Source organism: Crinia signifera, chromosome 3, assembly GCF_055691185.1.
Source record: "Crinia signifera chromosome 3, ASM5569118v1, whole genome shotgun sequence".
Classification (NCBI taxonomy): domain Eukaryota; kingdom Metazoa; phylum Chordata; class Amphibia; order Anura; family Myobatrachidae; genus Crinia; species Crinia signifera.
In genome coordinates, this window is record NC_139219.1 from 233,494,114 (window position 1) to 233,501,059 (window position 6,946).

Below are 6,946 nucleotides of genomic sequence, written 5' to 3' on the forward strand. Positions count from 1 at the left end.
GCCCCTAGGGTGGATGCAGCGGTCTCTAGGATATCCAGGAAGACTACGCTTCCACTAGAGGACGCAAACATTTTTAAGGATCCCATGGAAAGGAGGATCGAATTGGGCCTTAAAAGGCAACACTTGGTAGCAGGGGCGGCATTAAAGCCTGCTGCAGCAATGGCGGTGACCTCCAGAGTTCTCAGAGGCTGGTGTCAGCAGCTTGAGGCTGATATATTGGATGGCATAAAGAGGTCTGAGTTAATCAAAATGATTCAGAACATACAATTGGCAGTACAGTTCTTGTGTGAGGCCTCTTTGGACTCAGTGCGCCTGGCTGCAAGGGCAGGGGCCACTACAGCAGCTATCAGAAGGGCCTTGTGGCTGAAGCCATGGGCTGCAGACGTTCAGTCAAAGAACAAGTTAATGTCTCTTCCGTTCCAGGGAGATTACCTGTTCGGAAAGCAGCTGGATGATCTGGTGACAAAGATATCTGGGGGCAAGTCGGTTTGGTTGCCCCAGGACAAAACTGCCAAGAAGAATGTGCCTAGTAGGTTCAACAGATACCAGCCACAGGATTATAGGGAAGCCAGGAGTTATAGGCCTGGCAGGGCCTATAGAAGGGGATCCTGGATATCCAGGGCAAATTTTCGGGCCCATAGGGGCAGAGAAAATAGATTCCCTTCCAAGAAGGAACAGCAATGACGCCGACCCTCAAAGGGTAGGTGCCAGACTGTTAAAGTTTCATCAGGTCTGGCAAAGGTCCACCACAGACAGGTGGGTCTTGGAAATCATCCAGTCAGGATACAAGATAGAGTTCAAAACGTGGCCAGGAAATCTGGTAGTAGAATCCCCTATTCCCAGGGACAAGGAGGAAAGGGAAGCTTTGTTTTTGAGTTTGGAAGAGATGATGGCCCAAGGCGTGGTCACTGTAGTACCAAGAGGACAAGAGCCTCTAGGGTGGTACTCTCGTTTTTTTGTTATAAAAAAAGCATCCGGAGGTTTTCGTACCATTCTGGATCTCAGACGTCTCAACAAAAAGGTGCGCATCAGGCCATTCAAGATGGAATCAATCAAGTCCATACTTCCAGAGATAGGTCCAGGAGATTTTATGACTTCAATAGATCTCAAAGATGCGTACCTTCATGTGCCAATATTCGAGGGACATCAAAAATTTCTACGTTTCAAGATTCTAGGTGTGAGCTATCAATTCACGGCCCTCCCATTCGGGTTGGCAACTTCCCCACGCACATTCTCAAAGGTACTGATAGTACTAGTGGCAAGACTGAGGCAAGAAGGCATAAAGCTATGGCCTTACCTAGACGACATACTTATAGTGGCAAGCTCCAGGGACATTGTGCTACGTCACACAGAAAGAGTGATTCAATGTTTGGAGCAACATGGGTGGCTTATAAATCGAAAGAAAAGTCATTTAGAGCCAACTCAGAAAATACAATACTTGGGAGTGATAATAGACTCCGCCCAAATGAAGGTGGCATTAACCGCCGACAGGAGGTTGAAGTTGATACAACAAGCCAATATGATGAGGATAAGATCAACGGTGAGGTCACAGGACTGTATGAAGGTGCTGGGTCTCATGGCGGCCGCATTAGAGACAGTGCAATGGTCCAGATTTCATATGAGGAAAATACAGGCCTTCTTTCTCATACAATGGAACAAGGACAGCAAAAATCTGATGCAAAGAATAGTGTTGACAAAGGCGGCAAAATTAGATTTGGCCTGGTGGTCAGACGACGATCGGCTAAGACAGGGAAGGTCGTTCGCCCCTATGGAGCAAGTAGTCGTGACTACGGATGCCAGTCAAATAGGCTGGGGAGCAACTTGTGGTCCAGGGATTGCACAAGGAAGATGGTCCCCATCCTGGGGAAAAGCACACTCCAATGTGAGAGAAATGGAGGCAGTGGTCAGAGCGTGTCGTCAGTTCCAGAGTCAGATTCAGGGCAAAGAGCTCATCATCAGATCAGACAATCGGGCTGTAGTGGCCTATATAAATCGCCAAGGCGGAACAAGAAGTCGCAGTCTGATGGAAGTGGCAGACAGGTTTTTTGGCCTGGGCAGAGACTTCTGTTCTAAACATAACATCGGTCTTTCTGGCAGGGAAAGAGAACTACAGGGCAGACGAATTAAGCAGGAAGACCTGTCTACCAGGAGAATGGTCGCTCAACGACGAAGTTTTCACCATGTTAGTGAGGAGATGGGGTCTACCTCAAGTGGACCTCATGGCCTCAGCAGAGAACAACAAGGTACCAGTGTACTTTTCTCGATTCAAGGATCCGCAAGCAGAGCAATGGGACGCGCTGACGGCCACCTGGTGGATGAGGCGTGCCTATGTTTTCCCACCGATTCCGGTAATTCCGAGATTGTTGAGGAAAATTCAGAGGGAGAAAGCAGAGGTAATAGCGGTACTACCTTATTGGCCACGGAGGGCGTGGTTTGCTTCAGTACGCCAGATGGCGGTGGAAGAACCGTGGACGCTTCCGTCAAGACCCGATCTTCTAGTTCAGGGGCAAATATGTCAGCCGCAACCTTTGACCTGGAAGTTGACGGCCTGGCGGTTGAAACCAGGTCATTGACTGAAAAGGGTTTTGAAGGGGAAGTGGTCCAAACCCTGCTCAAGGCTAGGAAGGGATCCACTTCTGCAGCGTATTACAAAGTGTGGAAAAAATACGTATCAAGGTGTAAGGAGAAGATGCAGTCGCCGAGGGAAGTTACATCAGTACTAAGTTTTCTGCAAGTAGGACTGCAGATGGGACTGTCCTTAAGTACTTTGAAGGTACAAGTCTCAGCCCTGTCGGCAATGTTGGACTGGGACTTGGCAGGGGACAGGTATGTCCGAAGGTTTATTCAGGCAGTAAGAAGACTGAAACCTAAATTTAGATCTCCCATGGCACCTTGGGACTTGAATTTGGTGCTTGGGGTGCTTATGGAACCTCCGTTTGAGCCCTTACACGAAATTTCATTATTATTTCTTTCCTGGAAAGTTTTATTTTTGGTGGCAATTACGTCTGCAAGAAGAATTTCAGAATTGCAAGCGTTGTGGGCAGAAGAGCCTTTTCTAAATTTTTTTGAGAATAGGGTAGTTCTAAGAACTAATCCACAATTCCTACCAAAAATTGTGACAGAGTTTCACATAAATCAAGAGATTGTTTTGCCCTCTTTTTGTATGAATCCTACAAACGAAAAGGAGAAGCGTTTGCATAACTTGGATATTGTGAGAGCGCTAAAAGTTTATGTTCAGAGAACAAAAGAAGTTCGAACAGTCAAGAATCTGTTTGTTCTAACAACTGGTGCTAGAAAGGGTCAAATGGCCTCAAAGGCGACATTGGCGCGGTGGATTAAGGACTGTATCCTCAAAGCGTATCAAGTGAGGCAGAGAGAGCCACCTGTGAGCTTGAAGGCACACTCTACAAGAGCAATGGCCGCTTCCTGGGCGGAGAAAGGATCCGCTTCAGTGGAAGAATTATGTAAGGCGGCAGGATGGTCGTCGATACATACATTTACAAAACATTACAGACTGGATGTAATGTCTTCAGCAGACGCTAAGTTCGGGAGGAAAGTTCTTAGCGCAGCTCTATGAAAGTTTGAAGAAGTTGTTCTGAAACTATGATTTATGATTATTATGATTTTGAGGAGGCAACAATTCGGTGCTGGTTGTGAGTATGCCCTCCCGAAAATAATAACTGCTGGGGTATGACCCATAGTAATGGCTGCCATGGGGGAAGGTAGAGGAAATATCAGATTATTACCTGGTAATATGTTTTCCTCTACTCCACCATGGCAGCATATATTCCCATCCCTTACGAATTGTTGTGTATTGTGTTATGTGGAATAATTATTTCTGTTTATGTATTAAAGCTGGAGAATGCAAGACACCGGAGCAGGGAGGTGGAGCCTTCTTATAGGGGCTGGTGTCTTTTTTTCTTTTCCGAAGGACTACCCAGAAGGGAGGAACCCATAGTAATGGCTGCCATGGTGGAGTAGAGGAAAACATATTACCAGGTAATAATCTGATATTTGATCCTTATTTTTTTGTAAGGATATCAATATGCCTATACAAAGCATGTTTAAATTGTTCTACTGTATTTGCCTCTACCACCTCTGATGGGAGGCTATTCCACTTATCTACTACTCTTTCTGTGAAGTCATTCTTCCTCAAATTGCCCCTGAATCTTCCTACCTCTAGTTTCAGTGCATGTCCTCGTGTTCTGTTGCTCCTCTTCCTGTGAAGAATGTCTCCCACCTGTACCTTGTTAAAGCCCTTGATATATTTGAAAGTTTATATCATGTTCCCCCTTTCCCTTCTCTGCTCTAAAGTATACATATTAAGATCTTTTAGTCTTTCCTGGTAAGTTTTGTGATGTAGGCCATGCACCATTTTAGAACCAAGAAATTCATACCCTCGCATGCGTCCGCACAGGTGAAAAATCAGTCGATGGTTGCTCACCATCACCAATTAATTTTTACCCGTTCGCTAATAAGTCACCCTAAACTGACTTTTATTATGGCTGCAGATCGTCCAATTCAGGGCGGGCGTCAGCCGCTCCCCCCACAAGCAGGAATAGACACACCTGCGTTAGCAGAGGAATGCCCAGAGTTTTTACGGAGATACCCATAAAATGCTGGGTGTGAACGGCTTGGCGAAGCAGTTTTCTCCCAGGGTTTGCCCATGTGCAAACTCCAAACATCGGGGTTGAATTCGGACCCTAACAAACAGGTCTGAATCAGCTCCTTAGAGCTTTAGGAGTAAGCAGTGTGAGTAATTGGGCCTGATTCAGGCTTGTATGCTGGTTTTGTCACTGCTGTGCCTTTGTAGATACTGTGCCAAAATATGCAAATGGTACAGCTGCCTGGATATAGGATATGTATATTTACATATAGAGATACATTAAAAATAAAAGTAATGTTTTTTAACAAAAAATAATAAATGAATGTTAATGGGCCAGATGCACTGAGCTTGGAAAAGTGATAAAATGGAGTGTGATAAATGACCAGCCAATCCACTCCTGTCATTTTTCAAATCCAGCCTGTAACATGGCAGTTAGGAGCTGGTACTTTTTCATTTTTCAAGGCTTAGTATATCTCACCCAATGTCCCTATCTTCCAAATGTTTATTGTATACTAAGCCCTACCTAGCCTGCCCCTTTACTACATAAACAAAATTTGAATCTAGATTTAAAAATAAATATTTAGCTATTTTACATTACCTTTGATATAAATGTATCAATTTAAACGGCAGAACTACAACAAAAACTAGTACTTTCCAAAAATCTGATTATATTTCCCAGCATTTTCTTTATACCTACAGTAGCACCAGGTCTGTAATGTCAGCTAAAACATGCGGTTTAAACTAGATGCGGTCTTGTACAAAAAGTACAGCATGCACATACTTTTTTTGGCTTGCAATACGTAGGAGCACGCATCACAAGCCACAAGAATCATGGTTCAATGTGAACTGCATGAGATGCATTTTGAACTAAAAAGTTAAAGATGCATCCAAGCATCGCACTGTGTGTGGGCACCATGAAATCTACAGTATCTAGGTCTACAATCAAAAGGTTGATCTGGTCAATCTTGAAAAAGTTTGACATGAGTTTTCCTGTTATTTTGGTTTCTGCTGACATAGGTTGGCATGGACAATGTGTCAGTATACCACTGTGCTCACCATGCTTAGGCACATTTTTATAATCTAACTCTATGCCCATGTGGATGGTAAAGTATGTACAAGTCGTTTTTTTTACAACATCATGAGAAACTCATGTTTACTTTTTTGAAAATATCAACATTGCAGTTCTAAAGCCTGGATACCGATAGACACCTAGGGATACATTCTAGTCTGTGACCCACAAGTTGTGCTGATTTCACAAACCATTTCTCAAGGTATGTGTGTGGATACATTGACAGAAAGTTTCAGAAATACACACAATAACAGAAGCCAGTTTATTAAGCCCATTTTTCATACAGTATGCACAAACCACATTTTCTGCATAACTTATGTACGTATGCTCTGTACTAAGCTTAATGAGGAGATTACACAAAAATGACCTACAAAGGTTAATTGGCACTATAGACCATAGTCCCCATTATTATGAGATACGGTCACTAGGTCGACAAGCATTAGGCTGATGTGCATGAAGGTCGACATGGGTTAGGTTGTCACAATCATTAGGTTGCCACGGGGAAGGTCGACATGGGGTTTTTCACTTTTTTTTTAACCCAACACGTGCTGACAGGTGGTATTTCATGCCCTACCATCCACTAGGGTGTGGTGGGAGAATAAAATAGTGGGCCGTGCATAGCGAGACACTGTGCCTGAAGCATGGGTGCACTTTTTTTTTGTATCCATGTTGACAGTGGCGACACAAAGTGAAAAACCCGTCATGTGAACCTAACGCTTGCAGACCTAATGTTTGTATCTCCAATGATCCATTCCCATTACTCTTATTATTAATGGAGAAAATAAACTGTACTGGTCAGTCCATTTTGACCATTAATAATAAGGGGATTTTTGTAAGAACTTACCGTTCAAATCCCTTTCTCTGAATCCATCCTGATGACACAGCTCAACCATGGGATGTAAGGGGTTCCAAGGAGCCAGGCACCTATGCTAAAGCTTTTAGAGAGAGGCAGGCTCCTCCCTTCTGCATCCCAGCATTCCTCAGTTCAACTTCCAGAGCACACTAGGATACATTAACTCAGTACAAGGCCTGAACATATTAAAATGCACAATAACATAATAACCATTTTAACATGACATCACATGAAACGGCAACTTACTGAGCGTAAGGGAGGAATCGCTGTGTCCCCAGGATGGATTCAGAGAAAGGGATTCGAACGGTAAGTTCTTCAAAAATCCCCTTTTCTCTTTCATCCATCCTGGCATCACAGCTCAACCATGGGACGTTAAAGAGCCGGTTCCGCAGTTCTCATCACTTCTCACCCAAATGAA